The 27126-nt window shown below is 45.9% G+C and overlaps 1 protein-coding gene and 1 long non-coding RNA gene across 5 annotated transcripts in view; one reads left to right on the plus strand and one right to left on the minus strand.

Annotated features, from left to right (window-relative positions):
- Positions 1 to 27126, plus strand: part of LOC125960907 (uncharacterized) — an 840695-nt gene that overhangs the window by 169114 nt on the left and 644455 nt on the right. The window lies entirely within an intron of this gene.
- Positions 1 to 27126, minus strand: part of PRKCE (protein kinase C epsilon) — a 509933-nt gene that overhangs the window by 130356 nt on the left and 352451 nt on the right. The gene's annotated exons all lie outside the window — the stretch shown is intronic.

The following is a 27126-nucleotide window of genomic DNA, read 5'->3' on the forward strand; positions in this document are numbered from 1 at the left end:
ACTGGGGAACGTTGAGGAGGCGGGAACATTCGTGGGTCAGAGCATTTTTCGAGCCACTTCTGAAGCCGGTTCATTTGAAGTTCACACAACACTTGGGAGCTAACAGTAGTTTGAACTTTTGGCCTGCAAGATATCGTGCCCATTGGTAAGTAAACATGCGGTGGGGACAAACAGGTTTTATACAACTCTTCACTGCACAATTATAAGATCTGGGGAAATTTCCACCCCACCCTCCCAGTTTAGATTTCTTTATTCAAAAATCACACTCAGAAATTCCCCATCCCACTTTGCCAAGACCCAACATTTGCTCCCTTGTCTGGGAACTTCAATAATTTGGCAATTGTTGCCAGTATGTTTGTTTGTTTGTTTGTTTTTTAAAGACTTTTAAATGCTATGTAGCCTCTTAAATTTTTTTTTCTCAAAATTATACCAAGAGTATAATTGGCTTAAAAAGAAGATAAATATAGAGGAAGGGCCTCCAGCCACTCAGTACCACACCCAACTGCCCTCCTTCTTGATTCCCCAGCTGATGCTAGCCAGGAAAGAAGGAAACTGGTATTATTTAGTCACTGTGTTAGGCACTTTTGTAGACCTTTTTTTCCTTTTTTTTACATCTTTACTGGAGTATAATTGCTTTACAATGGTGTGTTCATTTCTGCTTTATAACAAAGTGAATCAGTTATACATATACATATGTTCCCATATCTCTTCCCTCTTGTGTCTCCCTCCCTATCCCACCCCTCCAGGCGGTCACAAAGCACAGAGCTGATCTCCCTGTGCTATGCGGCTGCTTCCCACTAGCTATCTACCTTACATTTGGTAGTGTATGTATGTCCATGCCTCTCTCTCGCTTTGTCACAGCTTACCCTTCCTCCTCCCCATATCCTCAAGTCCATTCTCTAGTAGGTCTGTGTAGACCTTTTCACATCCAAACCTTGAAACAACTCTAGGAGATGGTCATTATCACCCTATCCCCATTTTTCCCCCCAGCTTTATTGAGATAATAATTGACACAACACATTGCATGCAACCTGTTGATCTGATACACTTACACACTGCAAAATGATTACCTCCACAGTGTCAGCTAACACCTGCCCATTTTTTTTTTTTTTTTTTTTTTTAAGATGAGAACACTAAGGTTTAAGGAATTTCAACAATTCGCTCAGAGTCAACCAAAAATAGAGGTCACGCGTGTCTGGCTTTGAAGTCAGTGATCATCCTCTTTGCTAGAGCTAGGCTGCCATCTTTAAGACTCTCTAACTCCCAAAAGCCTCCTAATACTCCCTGTAATCTGACTGTAACCCAGAGCAGTTTCTGTAGGTTGAAAGGTGGCCTAGGAAGGAGCAATAGCCTCACCACATCCTGCCCACAGAAGTAAGGTCTGGGAGTTGTGGTTGTTTCCTTCAAAATTATTATTACTAGGCCGAATAATAGCTTGTGTATTTTTCCTCCCTCTTTTGAAAGATGGCAAGTAAAACAATACTCAGCTATAGTGTTACCAACCTGGGGATGTAAGCATTAGCTTGGGGGACATTTGAACTCCTCCAGAGTATTTTATGTAACAATGCATCTCTAAACCAAATGGCATTAGCGGCTAATCCCTTTTTGCCATGTCATATGGCAACGACGCCTCCCTGCTTTTCTCACACACAGGTCATTACTGATGGAAAGAAAGAGGTAAGTCTCAGGGTTTGCCTGCAGATAAGCCTGACTTGGAGTTGGGGATCCTTATCTTCAGCTCTCACATGCCTTTTTAGTCCAGAAACTGAGCAATACTTTTCATAAGAACAGCTGCCCACCCTCTGCGTGTGGGAATCCAGTGGTCCCAGCACGATGGAAAGAGAATTCCAGACCTCAAAGATTTATGTCTGCGGAGGGTGTCTGTGGTTGGGAGGGGACCTGGTCTGTGCCCCTGGCAGAGCCACAGTCATCACTGGAAGGGATACAGGAAAGTCTGAGTCAGCACAGAAGGGACGAACCCGAGGCAGGGCGACGGGCCTGGGCCGGGGCAGGGTTTGGGAAGATGTTAAGAGCCAGCCTCTCCACTGGCCTGGGCTAAGCTGCCTGCTTGGTAGGACGGGACGTGGGACAGGCAGGCTTCTGTTGATTTTTCACAACGTTCCTGTCCGCCACCCAAGGCCCTCTAAACACAGCCTCCACCTCTATGTTCCGCTTTACCTTCACCAGGCCCCTATGCAAACTCTCCTCAGAGCATCCTTCACGTTTCTCCTGCCAGGAACATCCTCAGCCCTTACCTGGGTGCACTGACCTTCTTCTGGTCAGTTTGAGTCCCAGCTCTTGCAGGGGGCCTTCCTTGACCACTCCCCAACCCAGGAAGGATGCTCTCTCCTCTCTTTTAAAATCGACAGGGTCCCTTAGTCTGCACTTACCACATCCCACCTTGTCCCAGTACCCAAGTTTTTACGAGACTACGTTCTTTCTTTTCTAGGATGGTCAGGGTGCCTCCCCTCTGACCCATCTCCTCCTATCCTGTCCTTAGCTCACTCTGCTCCAGCCATGCTGGCCTCCTCAATGTTCTTCAGAAATGCCAGGTACACTCCTGCCCCAGGGCCTTTGCACTGGCTGCTCCCTCTGTTTAGAATACTCCTCCCCTAGGTAAATGGCTCACACTTTAATGGCCCTGCTCAAATGTTACTGTAATTTATCAGAAAGCCTTCTGTGAATACCCCAGATTACAACAAATGAACAAATGCCCTTTCCCAGAACTCCACTTTCATCTTCCCTTGCTTATGTCCCTGTTTTGTCTTATCACCACCTGACATGATGGACTTTTTTATCTGTTTATTGCCCTTTTCCCCCTACTTGAATATGTTCTATGAGGGCACAGATTTCCAGCTGTTTTCTTCACTGCTGGATGGCCAACACTCAGAACAGCACCTTGTACGTAGTAGACACATGAGAAACAGGTGTTGAATGAATGACTATCTCTATATTATTATAGCCCTTTTGCTTAGCAGTGCTGGGCTATATGTCCTGTGTGTATTCATCATATACATATGGTATATATCATATAGACATACCACATATATGTAATTTACCATTTACTGTTTATATATATATGAGCATAAATGCTCAACAGATATTTGTTATAAATGACAATATTATTCTGTCCTTGGGTTCAGAACCCTATTGGTCTATTCATTTCACATGCTCCTTCCTCAAGGCTGGGAGGGCACACCTTGGTCTGAAGAAGGGAATTACTGGGGGAGGGGAGTGAAGCAGGCAGTGACTAGGAAGGACCAGGTGTCCTGTTATCACACTATCTCCAACATTACAATCTTGCAGCCAGGTTGGGCTCGTGCTCACAAGAGAACAGTAGAGTCACCCGTTCGACACTTGGTTCAAGGATGAATTCCTGGCTGGCAGCCCTGAGAGGTCAATGGGGAACTTTTCAGGTTAGTCTGCATCTTTCTGAAGGGAGCCTCAGTGAGAGGCATGGACCAGTTATACCAAGCCCTGGTACTTGGTACCCAGGAGATCTGGACCTTGTTCGTTCTCTGTGAGAAAGAAGCTCAGGTCCTTAGGGCCACAGGGAAGTCCCCGGGCTTCTAGCTCCGCTTCAATTCTGATGTTTCTACAGAAGTACCAACTAAGCCCTCAAGTGTGGTCTCGTGACCTGAGGTGTGGGCAGGGCCGCTGGTGGGCGGGGACCTGGAAGGGCTGGCTGATGGAGGCTGTGAGCACTCTCTGCTCGTGAGCCCTGAGATCAGGGGTCAACCTGGATTTCCCCATCTCTGAACGTGGAAGTTGGATAGAAGACCTCTGATGTCACTCTTTTTATGTACGTTAACTGAGGGTACTTCTCTGCCTGGCACTGGGCTCCTCTAGGGTAAGCAGAAATGGACAAGTCATAGTCCTGGCTGTCAAGGAACAGCCTGGAGGGATCCTCTCCAGCCATAAAATCTGAGGAGCCATCTAAAAAGGACCCTTCTAGGCTGCCTCAGGGAGTCTGAACTCCTCGGTCAGCTCTCCCAGCTCCTTGGAGTCAAGACCCAGGCTATTCTCCATCTGCCGATTCATCTGTGAGCACCAGCCTCTTCCAGCCTCCCTGCTGGGGCTCAGGCTATTTCCTAGCCCCACCCAACATTCCTAATGAAGCAGCAGCTCATCCAAAGGACCAGTCTCCCTACCTCCTTCAAGGTATCTGCACTTCCTCTTTTTCCAAACTCCTCCATCATTTACTGCCTGGCCCATCCCATTTAACACATCATTACTTATTGGCATATGTGTCTCTACTTATCTTGTACGTTTCAGCCTTGTTGCCCGGATATGGCTTATACTTTTTGACTTCCCACAGCAAGTAACGCGAAACCATGCACGTAAGAGAATTCAGAGCTTGTCTACGAGTTCCATCGAGGTTGCCTCTTTGCCAAGAAGGGGTTCTACATTAGACCACCTTGTCTCAAGTCCACTCCTCTCAAAGGTGAGCTGTGTCACTTTGGGAGTTACGTAATTTTTCCCAAGCCTCGGGTTCTTCATATGTGCAAAGGAAACGGTAATAGCACCTTCTTCATAGAACTGTGTGAGGATTAAACGATCAGTGCCTGACAACAGTGAAAGCTCAGTATCAGCTGCCCTTATGACTGTGCTAGATGGTCTCCAAAGACGGCCCATCAGTCCCCGCTTTCCCTGATGAGTATATGCTCCTCCCATCAAAAGGCAGAGTCTGCTTCCCTCCGCTTGAGCCTGGGCTGGCCTTGCGGCTTCCTCTGGCCAACGGAATGCACAGAAGTGATGCTAACTACGCCAGTTCTGGGTCTAACTTTTAAGAGGTCTGGCCGCCTCTGCTTTTGTGCTCTTGGGGGCAGCCAACCACCATGCTGGAAAGCAGCTTGGGCTCAGCCAGCCACCAAAGGATAAGACCTCATGTGGAGAGCACCAAATATGTGGGTGAAGGCACCTGGCACCTTCCAGCCCAGCCCCGCCCAGCCCCGCCCCGCCCAGCCACCAAGTGAATGCAGCCAAGCAAGGGACACAAGCTGATGACACATGGAGCAAAAAAACCACCCAGCCCAGTTTCCTGAGTTCCTGGTCCACAGAACAAGGAGACATAATTTATTGTTGTTTTAAGCCACTAAGTTTTGAGGTGGTTTGTTGCATAGCCATAGATAACTGAATCTATCAATATAACTATTGTAATTCTTATGATTAGGTAGACTGAAATCCATCAGTAAGTTCACACTAAGGGGCTACCAAGTGCAAACAAGTATTTTTATCCATTATGATCCTAAGAGGCAAAGCAGAGGAAAAAGAAAGTGTGACTACTATCTAACTCCTTGCCTCAGGGTTTTTATAGTCTAGTGTGATGGGAAATACCATCACAGACATAATTACCATATAAAGAAGCAGAGGGGACATAGTACTGTAGAGTAACAGTCTTAGGGAGATAAAAGGAAGAAGAAATTAGACTTGTTTAGAAGGAAGTTGGGGGGGGGGTCGCAGATCACGCAGCTATTTGTAAAGAAAGAGACTTGAAGACCAATAAGAGAAGAAATATTTTTTTAAAGACAGAGCTTTAAAAACGACTCCAAGAGCTCTGGTCCTCTCATGCAAACTTCCTCAGTATGGGGCAGCAGGATAATCTTAGCTGGGGGTCACAGGGCCTGTACGAGAGACTCAATTCCACCCCGTATCTCTGTGAGAATTTCAAGAACACCCCATGTGTTTTCTAACCCATTAAAGGAGGTGACAGTCCCCTAAGTCCCACCTCAGAATCACGGAGAATTGAGTGCTTTGAAATTTGGAACACATTTTACAAGTAACCTCAAGGTACAAATACTGAGGTTCTGAACTCTCAAACACCACAGTCTATGGTGACCCCAGATACCCTCTATTTCTGAGCAAAATCTCCAAAAGTCCAGAGTGGTATCTGTCATTACCAGCATGGTCTGGGCTAAGTCCTCACCTGCTGATGGTGGGCTGGGCCACTGCTCAAACTTGGTGCCTGTTCCAGGTTCATTAACACCAGATTTCAAGGAGCCTTGGCCAAACGCCCGCTGAGCCTATTACTTTCTCGAAACCGAGACACAGGTTTTCAGCCTGGTGAAATATCAAGCTCGAGGCTGCCTGCACACTGGTAGCCCCTCATCAGAAATGCCCTCTTTCCCCTCTGAGCCATCAGTGCAGACCCTGCAATCCCCCCCGCCCAGCTGGCCCTGACTCTCCAGCCCTCTTGGTACCCCAACAATGTCCCGGCACCTGATTCTGGCAAATCCTGTGCTCTCCACTCCATTCCTAATATACTCTCCTTAAGGATAAGGCTCATAGCATAAGAATCTCTTGCAAATCCCAGCAGGTCTAGGACACTGCCTAGGGCAGCCACTTGGTGATTAATTTTAAAGCCAGCTCTCTCCAAAAGTAGGTAACGATGCCACTATCAGGCAGTGTTTCTCAAAGTGCTGCCAGCACCCGCCTTGCATTAAAAAATGCTGATCAGGGTCCTGCTGAATCTGAATCTCCAGGGGCGGGACCTACCATTTGCCATTTAACCAGCTCCTTGGGAGATGCCATGCACACTAGTACTGAGAACCCTGCCATACGGGTGATGCACTCACCCACTCAGACAGCGATCATAACACAGAACGTGGGGTTCTGCTGTGGAGACCAAGAAGATCTCCCGCTTGGGGGGGACTTCCCAAATTCCTGCCTAGTGAAAGAGATGGGGAGCAATGGCTCCCTGACCTCTCTCTTGTCCCCAAATGCCCACGTGGTGATGTGTTGTCATTCCTGTTGCTGAAAATGATCTAAGTCCATAACTAATGTTTGATTCACCTTTCCTCCTCTCTAATCCTCCCAGAAACAGCTGATCTTTGTAAGTACATGTTGACCTCTCGCCATCGCATCATGAGTGGAGGCCATCCGATCCGTGCTCCTACACCCTTCATGCTGTCTGCACACAAGAATGGACCTTTCTCTTCCAGCTGGATGGCTTCAGTTCTATAAAAGAAACCGTGACCTTTAGCAGCAGCACTGATGATAAACGCTTCATTTTCCATACTTTCCTGTTTCCAGTACATGACGAATTCTTGGCAAAGAGTTCCTTTCTCACTGATGAAAACACTGGCAGACCGCAGATGTGGAAGCCTGAGCTGGGAAACCTGAAATTTCATTAATATCCCGAAAAGCACACACCTCAGAAGAGAAACTTTACCCATGACTAATGAGAGTAATGAGGAGACGACGGAGAGGATTAAGACGCTTCAGCCCTTTCTCTCAGCCTCCTGATTAGGAGCTTCTAGGGTTACAGGGCTTTTCCTAAATCACCCCTTGCTTAGCCAGCCTGCCTCCAAGCATCAAGGCCTATCACTGCCTGAGTATTTTTCAGCCGAGCCCATAAAATCGCCCAAGTCATCCTGGAACTTTCTGGGATAACTAGGGTGTAAGGCAAATACACAGTATTTTAACCTTTCACAAATCCTACTGCTGGCCGCAAGCAGAGAGGAAGGTTCCGGAAGGCTGGGGGTGAGGAGGCAGCCTGACCACGACGACGGCAAGTCCTGCCGACACACTCACGCCCACTTTAAAAGACGGCTGGTAGCTTCCTCAGCAGAAGCCAGGGGCGGGGGTTCCTTCCACAGGCGAAGGCTGCCCTCTCTCCCGCCACCCCACGATGAATGCTGCCAGCAGGAGGAGTGCTGGAGCAGCGGGGAAAGCCCTCAGATCCAGTCCCGGCTCTTCATGAATCACAGGCCCCGAGCAAGTTCTTTCACTGATCTGTGCCTGTTTCCTCATCTATCACAGGAAAATACGCTAGCACCCTGTCTGTCTCATAGGTTCTGTGAAGATAAAGTGAGGCCATGACGTACAAAGGACTCCGGAAAGCAATTTAAGAGTTACGTGCATGCTACCTGCCAGGAACTCTGCTGAAGGCCTTGCAAGCTATCACTGAATCCTCAGGGCAGACCCTCTGAGGGCAGCCCCTCTGAGGGCTGCGCTGCTACAGTCATCCGTCAGCATCCAAAGGGGATTGGCTCCAGGGCCCCCATGGACACCAAAATCTGTGGACGCTCAAGTCCCTTATATAAAATGGTGAAGTATTTGCACGAGCTACACACATCCTCCTGCATACTTTTAATCATCTCTAGATTACTTATGATACCTAATACAATGTAAATGCTATGGAAATAGTTGCTGGCGTAGCAAATTCAAGTTTTGCTTTTTGGAAATTTTTTCCAAATATTTTCCATCCGTGGTTGCCTGAATCCATGGATGTGGAACCCAAGGATGCAGAGGACCAACTGTACTCCCACTTTGTGGAGGAGGAAACCAAGATTCATGAGCAGTCTTAATATGTGCTGTAAGTTTTCTAAAAACCAGACAAAATAATAGGTCTCTGAAAACTAAACACCTGTTCAAAGTGAGATTCCCTGTCTCTAAGGGGCTGACAGATGAGTGTGTCTAAGGTGAGAAGCAGTTAAAAAAAAAAAAAGGTTTGGATTCTCTCCCATGCTAATTCCAATCAATTAGTAGGAGCTGTGAGGATCATTGTGGCTAGAACAGAAGAGAATCCTATTCAGGATTCTACAGCCATATGCTGAAAGAGGGAGAATGATGGATTCGCTGCAAGACAGTCACTGTTAAATCAGCTGATTCTAATTCCCCAAACGATTCCTGCTGGGTATAATCACACTAGCTCTCACACTAGCTCTCATCCCGTCACAGGATGCTTTTACTGAACACTTACTCTCCATAAGTAAGTGGGCTTCTCCTATACATACCCACACATGCACGCACGCACGCACACGGGAAGGGCACAGACAGGTAGAAAAGCCTGTGTCGGCCTTTGGATGCTCATAGTTGGCTTGGGGAGATAAGTCGTTGGTGCATACAAATCTAACAGCCAGTGATGCTGTATATTCTGGGTGCCGGGTGAGAAGAGTCATCAATAAACACTAAAGGGGTTCGAACGAACTGACGGATTCACAGAAGGGGTGGGACATGAGAGCAGCAGCGGGAGACGTGGATAATCAGAGAGGTGGGGCTGCGTCATCCTAGGCAAGGGGAACAAGCAGGAAGGCAGGGATCTGCCCGGCAGTATCCAGAAAGGGGGCAGTGAAACTGAAGAGGGCAGGCGGAGATCCGACAAATGACATTTTATTTTACAGGCCGTGGGTGCTGTCCAAAGTCTCAGAAGAGGGTGGCAAAAGCGGGCAAGCTCTTTTGCTGTATTTGTAAAACTCCTTCGAGGAGCGGTTCATTTCAAATAAAAATCAAACAGTTATCCCACTATGATCTGTTGCTCCTGTTACTACCCAAAATAGTATTTAAGGGAAGCCCGTTTAAATGTTTATCCTTACACGCATGGGGCTGGCTACATCACTCACAAGAAAGCTGTATGAAACCAGGAGGCCCTACAGCAGTGGTTCCCAACCTTTTTGGCACCAGGGACCGGTTTCGTGGAAGACAATTTTTCCACGGACCCATGGCGGGGGAAGGGTTCAGGCGGTAATGGGAGCGATGGGGGGATGGTTCAGGAGGTAACGCAAGCGACAGGGAGCGACGGGAGCGGCAGATGAAGCTTTGTTTACTCTCCCGCTGCTCACCTCCTGCTGTGCGGCCCAGTTCCTAAGGGTCCAGTCCGTGGACCGGGGGTTGGGGACCCCAGCCCTACAGGTAATGAATGCTAGGGCAAGTGCAAGATACACACCCCAGAGAAGTTCCCACCTAGCGTAAAAGGAAACACAGAATGAAAACTACTACTCTCAGGGTAAAGAAATGTACTTATTCTATGGATGACAAAGATGGCAAGGATCCTAGGGTTTGCGGGGCAGGGGCGGGTCAGGAAGACAGGGACTGTCCCACATCATGCGGGACCAGGAGAAACAAGTGGTGGATTGGGGGGGAAAAGGGCAAATTCATTGAAGGGGGTAATTCCTTTTTGCTGGGACATAGTTACAATTTGCTATAGGAAAGCATTACTATAGCATCAACTCTAGGAGACATTCATTCCGGCAATCCTAAAGGCAGCAGCTGTGTATCGTCTACATCCCTCAATCACCTCTGAAAGATGCAATCGCTTTTCAGAAGTAACACTGATGGAAGAGGACGGATAGCACTTCAGAACCTTTGGGGTGGGAGCATGGTTGGAAAAGCCCACAGGCGATTTGGATAATTGCATCTTCTGCCCTTCTAGTCACCCCCACTGCCAAGTACCACCGCTCTGGGTTGACATGAAAAGCTAAAGTCAGGCAACCAGGAAGGCCCTCCAGAAAGTCCTAGTGTGGATTTAAAGGATGCGGACATTGGACAAGGTGATTTACGGCTGGGGCACTGGTGTTTTCTCAGCAAGTCTGCTGTGTTTCTGACTGTACCCTTAACTGGAAGGTTCTGCAGTGCTGTATTCTCAGTGCAGGGGGATGCCTAGAATTTTGTCCATGTTCTTAGACAATGGAGACAGAGCTAATCATACATGTTCCACCCCCAGGATTCAAGGACCACAGAGAGCTGTCAGCTCTGTCACCCCACCCAGCCACCCAGCAGTTTTGAAAGCGAGGACTTTTCACCACTCCCTGATGGGAGGTAGCTTAACTTTCTAACGGGTTTAGAGAGTCTTTTGGCCATGCTTTCTGGGTGTACTTCCTTCCTTACATCACAGGGAGGGCGTTGAGAAGAAAGCGTTTACTCAAATATACAGCTTGGGAAGGGGGCTGTTACTCACAGCGCCTTCTGTTACACGGACCCCAGCAAATCCCCCTAAACGTCATTTCCTCCACTTATATTTTTAAAAAAGAGAGCGAGCGAGCTGGAGGGCTTTGATATTTTCTTACAGTTTCCTTTTTCCTGACTCTCTCTGTACAGGATGATGTAGTTGTTTACTTTAAGGCTCAGGAGTCAGCCAGCATTGTACGAAAAGCTTTCCCACCAAAAAAACCCCATAGTAAAACAAACTCCCTTCCATGATGTTGAAGCAATTAGTAACACATGAACGGGCTTGCTCATGCTCTCACTCCGGGATCTGCTCTTTCCTCCTGCTGCAGGGGCCACTCACCCTGGGATTGGGGGAAAGGGAAGACTTTCCATTTCACGGGGAGGTGAAGGAGGTTGGTGTGTGGGGCTGTGTGTATGAAGGAGCAGGGCAGGGGATGAACAAAGGAGACCTTCCTTGGTCCCACCTCCAACGCTTCGCTTTGTGAGATGAAATTCCAAACCCCGGTAGGCTTATCCATAAAATGGGGGGATAATAAAACTCTAAGAGATGTGGTAAGTCGATCACACCTGCAAAGTGGGTAGCACGTTACGTGAGGCGGCACGGAATACGGAGCACGAGGACAACCGAGTGGACACTGCCTGGGTTCAGATCCCAGTTCTACTACTTATTAGCTGTGTGACTTTGACAAGGCATCTACCTCCCTGTGCCTCAGGATACGCCTACCTTGTAAGGCCCTTGAAAGGATTATATCATCAATATATGTCAAGAGCTTTGAAAACGGTCCACTGTAAATGCTGTAAAAATGTCAGCTGCCATTATTTTGGGCTTATAGAAAACATTCTATAAATGTTCGCTGCTGGGGATGGCAGCAAGGAAAGCTACTTTCAACTGGTGGTATGGGGGAGGGGGGAGGGAGGCACAGGAAGGGGTATGTCCCCCACAGAGGATATGTCAGGATCTGGAGAGAACACGTATGCATATAGCTTAAAAGCGGTTAATTTATAATTTTGTAGATGGAAAATGAAAAGATGTCTATGGTTTTCATAATAAAAGTCACCAAAAAAGTGTTTGATGACATCTTCTTGGCTATAAGACAGGATTTTTAAATGTTGAGAAACACTGAAGTAGTGGAGACTAGGAAAGATTTCTTCCCTAATCAGAGCTGCGTGCTGAAAGGGTGAGGCTGAGCGGGGTTACTCCTTAAGAATTTGCAACCTGTGAACGGGAGGGCCCAGGCTGGGCTGAAGACGGGCCAGCGCCTCTGTGGACAACCCCTAGACTCAGCTCCCTCTTGGCCTTGGTCTTGGCAAGGAGATGGGTCCTATGCTTTATCCTTCCAGCTAAACAGACCATGGGACCAGTGGCCACACTTCCTGTCCTTGAGACAGACCTCACTGCCAAAGACAACAGGAAAATCAAGACTTTAGAGGCAAAATAATGATATGCAGACATTGTCCTCAAGCTCAGTTTTTACTATAGTGAGAATTTGGGGTTTTTTTTTGATGCGATATCATCACTTAAAATGCTAATGTCTATGGTAGTTTGGATACTTTCATGATCTTGTTCTCCTCTCCCCCTTTTCATGACATAATATACCTGCAGAAGAATATGTAAGATATATAAAGAATAATCAAAACAAACTTCCTTTTAACCATATGCATCTTGACAAAAAACGAGATGGTTGTTGGTCCTCAAAAGCTTCTTTAACCCTCTCTGATTGCATCCTCTCCCCCACTCCCCACCCAGAGGTAGGGGTAACCACCAAGGTAATCACTGCCTTGTTTTTCTTTACAGTTTCATCACCTACATGTTTATCTCTAAACAATATATTATTTAGTGTTTCCTGTTTGGGGACTCTATGTAAATGCAGTTATGCTGCACAGCTCTTTCTTGGACTGACTTGCACTTTTGGTCTGTGTTTCCTCCTTTTTAATCACCAGCTCTTCTGGATGAGGTCTCAGTTCTTAAGGGTCTCACTCTTTCTCTTTTAAAAGTGCCCTTAAAAAAAATCCCTGAAACATTCTCCCTAAAATATCATGACACAACAACTGAACCAGGTCATTCTTTTCCCTTGGATGTGAACTGTCTGCCACATTTTGGTAAGCTGTGGCCAGTTCCTCAACTTTTGGATTAAAATGTTATTTCCTTACATCAAAGTGACGTTTTTGGTAGATTTAAAGATCGAAGAAATGCATTCAAACCTTCCAAATGATAACCATCTTCCAAAAGGAGACATTTTTCCCCCAAGCACCATATTCCTAATATTTTTTTGCACAGTCTTCTATGTTTCTTTCCAGTTTTGTCCAACAGCTCACTCCTCTCTGTTCTTGTCCTTCCTTACCTATCAAATCTAAATGTCCCTTTTTATGGAATTGGGATTTTAAATTTCACATCACTACCATAACCTTTGAACAACTTGTACAGATTTTCACAAAGCCCTCTAACTTTGCATTTTTCCCGCCCACAAAAATACCTATTTGGATCAAGTGGAATTTTTACTCTCATAGTCCTGCAAACTGTTAGTACCATTTCCTACAGAGGAGGAAGGAGCATCTGAATGTCTGCATTTTGTGCTGAACTTAGTGTCTTCAAGATCCAGGAATTAACAAGTAGCTCAAAGAGCTAAACAGAATCTGCCTTTCAGGAGATGTAGGTGCATGGTTTTTGAGCTGGAAGCAGCCATCTATCATTTTAAGTTTTTGGAAGGACCCGGTTTGTTCCTGCCTGTGGCATCCGCAAGATACTGACTTCCTGTGTTTACCCAGTGCCTAGGACACTGGGCTTTCTTCAGTTCCCATGGTAATGGGCTGATTCCCCCTCCCTCACCCACAGGCTGCTGTGGTTTAAAGCTACAGAGATCAGCACTGGGTGGGCAGCTGGATGGGAGGATGTGAACTACATAAACATGCAAGGCTGTCTCAGTCAGGGTTTGTCACACAATGTCACACAGTGACGGGACCACACTGTGCCAATCCCATAGATTCTAATGGGCTCTCACCACTGTGCTCCCCTAGGATAGATGGGACCCAGGGTTCTTCCTCCTGTGACAAAGTTCTTCATATATGAGAGGAGAGTGTCCCTCCCACCTGCAGGAGTATGCTTACTCCTCCAGCCCACTCACAGCGCTTCTTCCTCTAACTTTCTAAGCTAATTTCCACGCCATTCGTTTTTACACAGAATCATATTTCATTTTCTGGCTCAAATGTGCTAGTCTTACCTCCCTAGACAAGCTAGAAATTCTTGGGATAAAGGCTGTGCCTTTTTCCATCCCTGCCATACCTGGTACGAAGCTGAAGACATACCAGGTTCTGGGAAAATATTGGTTGTCGACCTCACTAAAGCGGAGCACTTCCTCCCTGACAGATGGGGTGTGTTCCCTGTGTCCTCCTCTCCCTGTACTGCTCCTCTCCTGCTGCTGTTCTTAGCACTTCAGGTTCCAGTTACTCTGCCTATTACATCTACCCCTCAGCCACCCCACCTGGCAATCCAAATGGGTCTTGCCGCCCCGAAGTGGTGAATTCTTTTATGAACATTTAATAAAAGGAGTTGGCTTTTGCAAGGTGAACCATCACACCTACATTTATAATTATTATTTTCGAAAGCCAGATTTTATTTTCAAGTTTTCTTCTAGTGGACCTACTTGTACTTCTTTGTTACATTCCCTTTCAATGTATATACATCAAGAAATACTTCCCACATGTCTAATCAACTCCCCCCAAAGAACAAAACTCTGGGTGAATTAGACCATGGAAGTATTTCAACGTGGATGGCAGCGTGTTTCATTTGGTTGCATTCGTGTGGTTTTAGTGTTAACACTGGTGCACCTAGAAAACGTTCATAAATTAGGCCTTGATAATGGAGGTTGAATTTAAGTTATTAGCTGAAAACAAAACTGGCATGGGTTGGATAAATGGTGGAAGAAACATCGAGAACAAAGACATCAGCTTCTCCAACCACTCCCATCCTCAGACCCTTACTGGACTGCACCTTTTGGAGGATGAGGTAAGGCCACAATCCCCATCACCACCCATGTCATTCACTATCAGTCGGTCAGGTCCAAACCAAGCTGTAGAGCCAGGAGGCTTCAGCTCTAAGAGGCAGGGCCAGGTAATGAGCTTAGTTCCCTAGCAACCTGCACACAAGTGTTCCAGACAAAATGGATTACACACTGCCGCTGAATTCCAAGTGAATATCCTATTGACCCAGCAAAGGAGTTAATTTGTACCTCTCACCACACGACAGGGGTCAACTAAGAGAATTCTTTTTGTCTGTGATCCCTCCTGGCATTCTCCCTGGAATGTCACGGTAAAATAAAACGCTCTGATGGGGTCAAAAGTGGATGGTTCAACTTCCCATTGCCTCTGGGAAAAAAAAAGTCTTCATAACAGGAAGAAGAGCGTCTGTTTTTCCTTCTATTGCTTTCCTAATACAATCTGGATTGCCTAAGATAATATCCACATAGGGTTATTCCAGGGACCCTGCGTAACAGGCATAAGTATCTGGTCACCCCACTGTAAATTAACCAACTGCCATTGTATTACTTTATTTACACCTTGGTCTCCTGAGATTTTGACTTGTGTTCATTAATCCTCAGGAGACTAATCTCCCCTGGGCACTCAGACAAAATGAAGTTTCTGGAAGCCAACTACCTGGGTTTGAATCCAGGATCTGCCACTTCCAGCTGTGTGACCTCTCTTTGGGATAATAGTCCTACCTAGAAGGTTGATGTGAAGATTAAATGAGTTAATACGTGTAAAATGCTTGACATTAAACCTGGCATTTAACACGCACTGTATACGTTTTTGTTCTGGTTGTTATTATCGAGCCAAGGATGACCCTGAGATGGGAGGTGATGAGTAGCCCACCTGGATGACCCATGTCTCTCTCATTTCTTGGCCAAAGACAAACCAGCAAGGGGGCAGTTCTAAGATGTTCTTTACTGGAACCAGAAACCTTTTCTCCTCACGTTGGGGAGTCAGTCCTAAATATGACCAACCCCCCCCAGCCCCGCCAGTGACAAGAAGGAGACAAAGGGTCCAGCAAGAATTCACCGGAATCTTGTGGATGAAAAGAAATCATTCAGAGGAAACGTGCAGAAGCCAATGTCATGGTGACCCACTTGTACTGGCCCCAGTTCAATCTATGGGTCAGGCAGTCAGAAGGACAAGCTATCTGACTCCTAGGGACACAAAATCAAAGTCATGTTCTTCACATTAACTAGTCACACTTCTAAATTCACTAGATTTTATAATTAAGATTTAAGAATCCATTTTATAATTAAGAAACAAAAATGATCTAATAAGGCATTCATCCTCTGGTTGGGCACAGATTTCTTCCAGGAGAAGAGATGGCTCTTGGTAATCTTTTGCTTGACACCCTCCTGATATACTTGTGAGATGACAAGACAGGTTAAGGGGTTGGGCCATAGCTGTGGTTAAGGACATCTGGGCTCAGGTTAGGGGTTAGGTAATATATATATTCTCTTTATGAAGCTAGTGTACCTGGGGGTTCAAATCTACCAACAATGGTTTCTCAATTTTGTTTCATGAATGTTTGGCCAGCTGGTCGGAAAAGGTCATCCCTATAGGCTAACAGACACATGGCAAAGCTCTCAGTCCGGCTTGGGGGCGGGGGTGGAGTATTTATATAAAGCATATACTGAAACTGCTAACTGGATAAGACAGAAGCTAAAATTTATTGTGCCTGGTGTGTGCTAGAGACTGTGCCGTGCTTTAGTAAGACAACTACAATACCTCCCGGTAGGCCTCCTGATGCATCACCATCAGTCATTCAAACTGTGTTTGAATTTGGAACCGTAATGTAGAATGACAGTCTTGTGAACATAAAGGCATTGCTCGGGGTGGGATCATTCTCTGAATTGAGCTTTGAAAAATGAACACTAAACAGAAGCACTTCTCGTGTGATTTTATCACTGTTCTTTTCTCACTCACGCATCAGCAACAAGTCAGTCTGTAATGGTCCCACGTATAGTTCCAATGCTGCATTTTCCCAGATACTTAGAATCAGATTTAGGAATCTTATAGATCATGTCATCTAACTCCCCTCTCTGTGTCCTCCCTCATCTTTTATTATGAGATAGGAAATCAATGCACAGGGAAATGTCTCAGCCAAGCATCCGTGGCAGAAGCCAGAGCTAGAACCAGAGTTTCCTGCCTCACGGTGCCCTCTTTCCCGGATCCCGTGTTCCTTACCAATGAAGAGGGCACATATGAACGCAAGGAGGCAAATGGGACACACCCGCCCCTTGGCAAAATCTTCAAAGCCAAAGAACCAAGGGCCAGCAGAGTTATCTGAAGTATCTGAGACCACTGGAAGAAAAAGTTCAGGTTATCTGAGGTAAGCCCGTTGCTTCAGCTGACTAATCTCAATAGACTGGGTAGAAGCTTTTCTACAAAACGCCCCACGTAGAAAACAACACCAGTCCACTATCAGATTCAACTAGGATCTAAAAATAGACACGATAAAAAACAAGGTAAATCCTGAAATCGAACAGATGGCACTGGGGGGAGATGGGAGGTCTGAGGTTAACCAATGAGGAAACTGGCTTTGTTCCGTGAACAGGTTGGAGAACTTGGACCTCTGGTTTTAGGTTTCAAGCTGGGACTTTTAATTTAAATTCGATCATTACGTACCCATTGACTGTGGGCAAATGACACCGTAGAAGTGTGCAGGTCACTTAACCCAACTGGCCGCAACCTAAGTTCTTGTTTCTAAACCCAACTGGCCGCAACCTAAGTTCTTGTTTCTAATCAGTTCGGGGTTGTACGATTGATACTTTGCGGAGTATTAAATGCAGGGCTCCACTTCCTTCTCGGGCAGGCCCGCCTTCCCAGATGCAGAGGGGAAACAGAACGGCCTACGGCAATTCTTCCTTCAGAAGTTCTTCCCCACAACCTCCAGACTTGCGGGCCACTGAAATACCCTCCACACAGACAGCTCGGCTTTTTATTTTCCCATTTAATCCAAACCACACACAGCTGCCACGCTATGCTTCCTAAGTCGTCACTTCCTGTAACACCTTCAAGGAATCTGTTACTTCCAGGATAAGTCCAAACTCCTCCTTGTCTGAAATTTTAAGAACTCCACGGCTTAGCCAGACTCTCCTTACAAAGTGGTCTTTCTCATGCCTTCCCAATGTAAGCCTGCTTTTCTGGTACAACATGTCATCACTCCCCCTAAATTTGGGGGTCAAGCTCCTCCCTCCCTCAGACTTGTTGTGCCCTGCTCCTCCCCCTCTCCTCCAGTGACATCATCCCCCCAAACTCCCCCACCCAGCACACCTTCCTCATTCACAGTGGTCCTTCTCTCCCATAGGAGGCGAGGGTGGGGATGGTTGATCTGAATCCCACCACTAAACTATCAGTGGCCAAGTTGTAAAGCCTCCCCTAGTCTCAGCTTCTTCCTCTGCCCAGAGAAAGGACAATACCTATACACCATGGGATTCGGGAAAGATTAAAGAAATTGGTCCTCGCACCAGGCTTGCCGCTTAACAGGTGCTCAACAAGTCTTTCCTTCCTCTTTATCACATACCACCTTTATTCTAAGTTACTATTTTATGTATGCTCTGTCATCTGCTCTTGCACATAAGAGTCCCAGTTCTATCTCCCAGTGGCACCTAATAAGGTTCTGGTACAGAGCAGATTCTCATGATCAACTTGCTTGTCACCAGAGTAATGTTATAACCCAGCTACATTCTCTCTACCTTACTCTCTCTATGGTGGAAAACCTTTCTCAGCGAGCCAAAGTGGTTTCTATTAATGAGCCAACCGAACTAGAGACAGCACTCACAGAGAATAGGAGAAATGTTAAGTTTTGAAGCTGCTTCCAAAATTCTATCTCTACCTAAGTCTCAGGAATGTGCCCATTTTAATAAAAGAAGGACATTTATAATGTAAACCTTCAAGAAATGACATCCTGCATATATATATCCGATTATACATAGGTAGGTTAAAACCATCAAGACTTACTCCAAACTGTCAGCGGAAGTTGCAGTGGCTTTAAACTTTTTTCCCCAAAGTAAAATCCTTTCTTCAAATGACGTCTTACTTGGAATACTAACACGAGAAGCAGCTGAAGGTGGGACTGCTCTGGGTGGATAGAAAGAGGAGTGTGGAAGTCCTCTCTTCTTAGCACACACAGGGTCTCTTTGTCCAGATGTGTGTGTGTGTGTGTGTACATGTGCACACACACACAGCAATTCCTGAGGCACCTCCACAAAACCAATTCAGAAACTACAGCTTAGCGGAATAAGCAAATCGTTTAGGAGGACAGGTAAATATACTCCACACTGCTGAAAAAACATCTACTAAACAAACATATATACACGTATATGATGTCAAAGGAATTTAAATCTTGTTCTACAAGATGCCAATGTCAGAGTATTTACAAGCTGTACTCAAGTTTATGTTACAGAAAGAGAGAAACAAAAACAAAAAGAGGCCATTCTGCTGCACAGAGGCAAATGGTATCTTTGCGCAACACCGGGCAGTGCTTTCTGGTTCACTTACTGCTAACATCAGCTCCATGGGAAGCCAAGCATTTACTGGAGACCCGCAACCCCCAAACTCAGGATTTCTCTACAGGAGGCCCTCGGATACTGTGAACCCTAGAAATCATTTGGTTAAAGAATACTTAGTGACAACAGAAATAGCTACAAGATACCTTTGGTGAAACAGTTGAAAGTATGATATCAATTTTTAAAATATATATGTATAAACAGATACATATTTTTAAGCTGGAAATATACACATCAAAATGTTAGCAGCAGTCATTAGAATAATTCTTTTTGTCCTTTTCTGAATTTTCCAAATTTTCTACAATTAACAAATATTCTTTGTGATAAAAAAAAATTATTATTATTTTTTAAAGGCCAAGGCCAACAGTTTCTGAAGGAGAACAAAGCAATGAGTTCACTGTTAAATTGTTGTCAGGTAGCATGGCGTCCCATGATGCCCACGGCACGGTACACTGGGTACATAGTAGATGGTCAATAAACAGTGGCTGAATGGACAGGTGTGAGGGCCTCGTCCTGCTCCAGCCCATTTTGGATATAATCCCTATGCCCATGCCCCCTTTCTCCTCTCTCCTCTCTTGCACTTTCAGAAAACAGAAAAGCTTCGAGAAACAGGGTGAAGGATCTTGCTACTCTCACCAGCTTAAGGGGCATTAATTTTTTTTAAATTCCAATCTCACTGAATCCAGGTAAAACAGAGCTGTCACTCAGAACCTTTCTCATGTGTGTGACAGCAAATGGGGACTGGGGAGACGCGGGCTGGGGGTAGGAATATGTGAAGTAGAGAACTTGGGCAAGAGGGAGGTGTTGGACACAGAGTAGCACCCTGTGAACAACAAAGGTCTTCAGCACACCTTGCTTCCAACCTGGGTTCCATTTCAGACAAGCTGTTAAGACCTCTCTGGGCCTCGGTTTTCTCATCCATAGGAGGGAGTGACCTTACTTGTCTCACAGAGACATCTTTAGGAACGTGTGGGAAGGCTGATCTAAATGAAATGAAGGCATTTGTAAAAGTAACTGTCCTATTCAAATGCAAGGTTTCCTTGGAGGCAAAGAAGTTGCCTGGGGCAGCAGCACCTTAGATTAAGAGCCCCCCCCCCTCACCACCACACACACACCTCTCTCTGCCCCAGGGGGCACATGAGCAGTAATTAACTTTGTAACTTTTCCTTTCATCATGCAGAATGCACCCTATTATGCTTCTAGACCTGGCCTTCCACCTCTGTGAAGCCTTGCTTATGAAAACCGTGATCTCCTCTCTCCAACTGGCTTGGGCACCCCTGGTAGGTCTGCACACAGACACGCCCCCCACCACCACATCCACACTCATTCACATACTCACTCTTTTTCTCTCTCTCCCTACCACCCGCACGCCCACCCCCATAATCCCCACCAGCCCTCCACAGGCCTCAGCCCGTCCTCCTCAAGTGAACAGTGGTTATGACCACCACTTTGACAGAAGTCTTGTAAAGCCTGGCGGTGATTTGCACGCTGCAGGCCCTTGTTGAAGATGTCTTCCTGGCCGATTAAAAGCAGTGGCTCTGTTGACCGGCTTGCTCTAGGGCAGGATGGTCTTTGGAAGTAAGGAGATAGAGTCTGCTGGAGTCTCATCACTTTGACAATGGCTTCTGCCAATGGGAAGCCTGTACCCTCTACCATAGATCTCATTTCACTGAAATCTGTTAGAAACCACGGAGGCTATCTCTTTTCCTAGCAAGCATATCGATTCCCGGGTGGCTGCCTGACCCATATACCATCTCACGGTGTTGGACGGCTCAGTCTACGCTCCTGAGGCACTCGTCAAATCCAGTCAAAGCCCCTCCCACCCCTCAGACACCATGCTGCCTCAGATGGCGTGCTCTAGTACAAAAGAGACCCATACTTCACTCTCAGCTTTTTTAGATTTAATCTGACACAGTCACCTCTTTAAAAAAAAAAAAAAACTACCAGTGCCCTAATTTTTACTTTTTTTTGCTTTCGTGTTTGCTGCTCTTCAGAATTGACAGTCACAAGAATGTCCAAGTTCCTTGAAACCACAGTTTCCCCCCTGCATAGTCAACACTCCTTTCCCAGCAGTTTTCACCCCCTGCTCACACAGCTTATTAAAACTCATTTGAAAAATGTCTCCGGTTGCTTTTTAAGGATTTTTCCATCCTGCATTTCCCCCAGGGCAGTGAGGGAGGTTGGCCAAGGGAGATTCTCTAGTTCACCCTCTGTTTCCTTCTTAGCGACTCACACTGACCAAGCCCTCCAGGAGCTGTCTTCCCAGGCCTGGCAGGAAATGCCAAAGAGTGGGGGATGAGGACAATTAGGTAGAGACTCATATTTTTAAAGAGGAAAAATCACGGATGAATTTATTGAAGTCAGGTTTAGTTGGAAGGATGATTTCACAATGGGGATCACATGCAGCGGCTCAAAATGCCTGAGAATTTTATTTCTTATAACTAGAAAAACAAAAGCAAAAACAAACCTACCACTCAGTGGCTCTCCCATCCCCAGCCTTCCGTGGATGAGTGGGAAGCCAGAAGAGGCAATTCCTGAAATCACGCCTCCCCCTAAGCCCTGATGTTGAGCAGCCCATAACTTTTAGAGCCCAAAGAAGCAGCCTCCCAGTATTACCTCCCCTCTCTACCACTCAACATCTGATCTTGCAGACGCAGGAAGCTCCCTCTTTATTTTCCAAATACCCTCCCCTTTCTTCTTCTCCTTCCCTGTGGTTGTTTAGCTGTTGACATTTCCTTGGAAGAAGCAGGACACAGACTGAGGTGGGAGTTCTAGTGTTGGAAAAATAACAATGAAAATGAGAGTTGGAGATGAGTTCTAGGCTTCATCAGCATCTCTTTGCCTTTATCCTTTTCCAAATGCTGCCCGTGCTTCAAGGTCCAAGTTAGGTGCCACCTCTTCCAGGAAGCCTTCCCAACTGCCTTCTGCAGAGCTTCAAATGAATCACCTACAGGGCTCCACTAGAAGAGTTACAATGCTGTAGAATATCATTGCATGTCTGTCTCCCCACTAAACAGCAATCTCCATGCGTTCAGAATGTTTTGAGCTTTGTAGCCCCAGAACCTAGCAGTGTCTGGCATATAACAGATGCCGCATTCCAGAGAGCACACAGCATAGTGGGAACTCAAGTCAAACATACTGGTGTGAATTTGATTGAAACTGAAGTTACTGGCTTAATTTGAGGGGCTTTCTGCCTTTTCTCACAAGCTCTGGAGCCATTTCATTTGCTTTTTCCTTCTAGATCCCATGGAGAACAATCAGAGTGCAGAAGCCAAGGGCAGGTGGGCTTGGCACAGAAAAGGCCACATCCTTCTTTAACTGTAACTTGGTCATTCAGTGGGCTGTGGTGACCAGACCTAACTCATGACCTGACGTCACGATTGGCGCCAGTAGGCTTACACAATCATTGCCATTGGTCACCATACCAGACATGGGACCTCACACACTTCCAAGTCCTGTCCGGCAATCTGCGTAGCGCGTGCCCTGAAGCCATGTGCAATCCCTCAGGAAATTCTCAAAGGAATGCTTTCGTAGGGGCTGTTTCTTCTACATACCAAACACTAAAGGCCCATCTAAAAATAATCAAACCCGACTTAACATTATTGCCGCTCTCTGTGTCATAATCAGACAAGAACGCAAGAAATCTTAATAGGATTGCAAGCAGGTCTTGTGTTCCTTAATCATGTATTAGAGTCTTAGTCAAAACCAGGCTTACGGTGGCTCAGAAACACTGCCCTTTCTTTTCAGGAAAAGTGAAACTAAAGCTGGACTGAACGATGGCCACTGAACTCGGCTCCCATTCCCACCCAAGTCCTGTCCCAGTCCTCCCCACTCTGCAGAGCCTAGACTGAGCTCTTTCCCCACCTCCAGACTAAAGCTCATCCCCTCCTCTGAGTCCTCCCAGCTCGAACACCTCCACCCAGAATGTACCGTCTCAAAGCTGTTTGCTATGGAAGTTAGTATAACTCCCCACCCCCATCCCTTATTTATTTTACAGCAAAATTCGACTAGTAGTTTCTTTTCTTTTTTTTTTTAACATCTTTATTGCAGTATAATTACTTTACAATGGTGTTAGTTTCTGCTGTATAACAAAGTGAATCAGCTATACATATACATACATCCCCATATCTCCTCCCTCTTGCATCTCCCTCCCACCCTCCCTATCCCACCCCTCTAGGTGGTCACAAACCACCGAGCTGATCTCCCTGTGCTATGCGGCTGCTTCCCACTAGCTATCAGTTTTACATTTGGTAGTGTATATATGTCCATGCCACTCTCTCACTTTGTCACAGCTTACCCTTCCCCCTCCCCGTGTCCTCAAGTCCATTCTCTATGTCTGCATCTTTTTTCCTGTCCTGCCCCTAGGTTTTTCAGAACCTTTTTTTTTTTTTAGATTCCATATATATGTGTTAGCATATGGTATTTGTTTTTCTCTTTCTGACTTACTTCACTCTGTATGACAGACTCTAGGTCCATCCACCTCACTACAAATAATTTCATTTCTTTTTATGGCCGAGTAATATTCCATTGTATATATGTGCCACATCTTCTTTATCCATTCATCTGTTGATGGACACTTAGGTTGCTTCCATGTCCTGGCTATTGTAAATAGAGCTGCAATGAACACTGTGGTACATGATACTTTTGGAACTATGGTTTTCTCAGGGTATATGCCCAGTAGTGGGATTGCGGGGTCATATGGTAGTTCTATTTCTGGTTTCTTAAGGAACCTCCATACTGTTCTCCAGAGCGGCTGTATCAATTTACATTCCCACCAACACTGCAAAAGGGTTCTCTTTTCTCCACACCTTCTCCAGCATTTATTGTTTGTAGATTTTTTGATGATGGCCATTCTGACTGGTGTGAGATGATACACATTGTAGTTTTGATTTGCATTTCTCTAATGAGTAGTGATGTTGAGCATCCTTTCATGTGTGTGTTGGCAGTCTGTATGTCTTCTTTGGAGAAATGTCTGTTTAGGTCTTCTGCCCATTTTTGGATTGGGTTGTTTCTTTGCTTGATATTGAGCTGCATGAGCTGCTTGTAAATTTTGGAGATTAATCCTTTGTCAGTTGCTTCATTTGCAAATATTTTCTCCCATTCTGAGGGTGGTCTTTTAGTCTTGTTTATGTTTTCCTTTGCTGTGAAAAAACTTTTAAGCCCCATCCCTTATTGAGTAAACTCCTCCACTTGAGAATCACCTTCCTTTTTGCTGGTAACTCCATACTCAGCACCTACCTCAGAGTCAGGTGAACAACAGCTCCTTTTTAAAAACATGATGACTGGCTGCCATAGGAGAAGGCACATTTTCTGACGGTTAAGCTGGGAGGTTATGATTCCTCATAAGATTCCTTTCTAGTAAGCAGAGGTCCTTCGGCGAGGTTAAAATATGATTTGCTTTAGAAAAATTAGATGAGCACACATCTGTCACGTAAAGTGAGACGTGCCATGTTCTACTGGGCAACGGTGGTCTGGGACTTGCTCCTGTAACTGTCGCTACCTGACACCGGCCTGAGAAAAGAGTTAGCAAATCTCTGAACTTCAGAGGAGAGTCCCCTCTCTCCCCAACCTCACCCTCTACCACCCAGACACTGATCTCCATGTCAGTTTGGTCACTGTTCTGCCGTAAAGGAAACTCATGGTGTTGTATGATGCCATCTTGCGCTCCAAGGGCAGTGAAGGCCCTCAGCAAATTCTAACGGCACAGAAGAGAACACTGCTGACACTGAAGACATCGTTCCTGCTCCCTCACTCATTCACCAAGAGGGCAGGGAAGCAGAGCCTCCCCTCTGGCTCTCCAGGTCCACCACGTACAGGGGGTTCACAGGGTCCCTACAACTGGACTGGACCCCTCCTGGGATGTCAGACCTCTTGGCAACACGTCCAAAGAAAGCAAGCTCGTGTGGATGCCTGCCTAGGAAACCAGCCCAGAGGGCGAAAGAGACGGCACAGCTGCTAGACGCAGGGGAAGAGGGGCGTCTCCCCACAGAGGGGACACAACGTGATGTCAGAGCAAGTCCCCGCTGGACTGGGAGTCGCAGAGATGAGACGGTAAGTTCGACCTGGCCAATACCAAGTATCTGTGGGCAAAAGACTTACTTCTCTGAAATCTGATTTTCTCACTGGTGCAAAAAGAAGATTAGAAGAGAGAATTTTTAAAAAATCTTCCAACCCTCCAATTCTGAGAGTGACAACCTACCGGTTGTGAGGCCCTCTGACAGGTACCATGGAAGATAAAGAGATATAGGATACATTTCTCATTAATCCAGGATCATGCTCACATGGAGAAAAGAGGAAAGTTGACGTCGTGACTGACCCTCTATTGTCACACTGGATTCTGCGCGTGTACACACACACACACACGGACCCACAAATATCAGGCAATACACACTAGCTATCCTTGTTCTGGATGCGTGTTAAGTCCTATACTTGTTCAGTAAAGGGATTTCCAGATTTTTCAGGAGATATTTCATATTCTCCTGAGAGATTTCAGAGGGTTAGGAAAAATTTCATTTGATCAGTGTTTGGAATGGGTAGTGACAGTAAGGTAAAGCTTGGGATCACGTCATTGGGAAATAGTAGATTAAGTAAAGGTAACATATATATTTTTCCATTGCAGTTCTCCTCAGCAACTCTGACAAGCAAATGCATGTTGAGACACTCTAAGAGAGGTCAAGACTGCAGTGTCCCAAACTATGGGCCACAGAGTCTTTCATTCTTTTTTTTTTTTTTAACATCTGTATTGGAGTATAATTGCTTTACAATGTTGTGTTAGTTTCTGCTGTATAACAAAGTGAATCAGCTATATGTATACATATATGTCCATATCCTCTCCCTCTTGCATCTCCCTCCCTCCCACCCTCCCTATTCCACCCCTCTAGGTGGTCACAGCACTGAGCTGATCTCCCTGTGCGATGCAGCTGCTTCCCACTAGCTATCTATTTTACATTTGGTAGTGTATATATGTCCATGCTACTCTCTCACTTCGTCCCTTTTATTCTGAAAAGTTTCTCAAGTGAGGAAGGTTCAGAGAAATACCCTTTGGGAAATAGTGTACCAAAGAGACTGTAAATTCCCTGAGGTCGGGGACTGGGCCTTGCTCACCACGACCTCTCCAGCACCTGGCACGACACTGGGCACATGGAAAGGATTCAGTAAAATATAATAAAATAAAAATTGGCCAAATGACCAAATGAGTAATTGTTGAATTCCAAGTGGAAAGACTGGCATTCGCAACGACACGGTGGTGAGAGTATGCCAAGGAGCAGGGAATCATCTGTCCAGGGTGGCACCCGTCACTGTCTGGGCTCCAGATGGATACGGGTAAGCGTTTCAGGTGAGGCTGCCTTTGCCTCCTCAAGGAGCTAAGGGCTCCAAATCCTTAAGGCATCCTGAAAGACTTTCACTCATTTTATTCCCCGAAATGGGGTAATAAAAGAGCTTCATGAAGAATGTTGGCATTTCTCTTCTTTACTAAGAATAAGTAACCAATGAGTTAAGGATACTCATCAGTCAGACTCCATAATGTACTTACAGATTATTTTCATTTCTTTACTGCCACCTTCTGGTCCCCAGGCACCTACTTGGTAGTTTTAAAATGCTACCTTATATTTGTGGTTCATGATGGCAACTTTTCTTTTTTTTTTTTTTTGGCATGCCACATCGCTTGCGGGATCTTAGTTCCCAGACCAGAGATCGAACCCCAGGCCGGCAGTAAGAGCGTCGAAGCCTAACCACTGGACGGCCAGGGAATTCCTCACGATGGCACTTTAAGCACTTGTTCACATCCTTTACCTCATATGACATTACACAGGTTAGATGTGGTTCGGGTGGCCTTTACTCTTTTTTCATTTGATCCGAAGGCCATAAAGAACTTAAGGGATTTGCCCAGTGACAGAAAGGTAGGAGCTGAGAAAGGACT

Source organism: Orcinus orca, chromosome 13 (genome assembly GCF_937001465.1).
Source record: "Orcinus orca chromosome 13, mOrcOrc1.1, whole genome shotgun sequence".
Lineage (NCBI taxonomy): Eukaryota > Metazoa > Chordata > Mammalia > Artiodactyla > Delphinidae > Orcinus > Orcinus orca.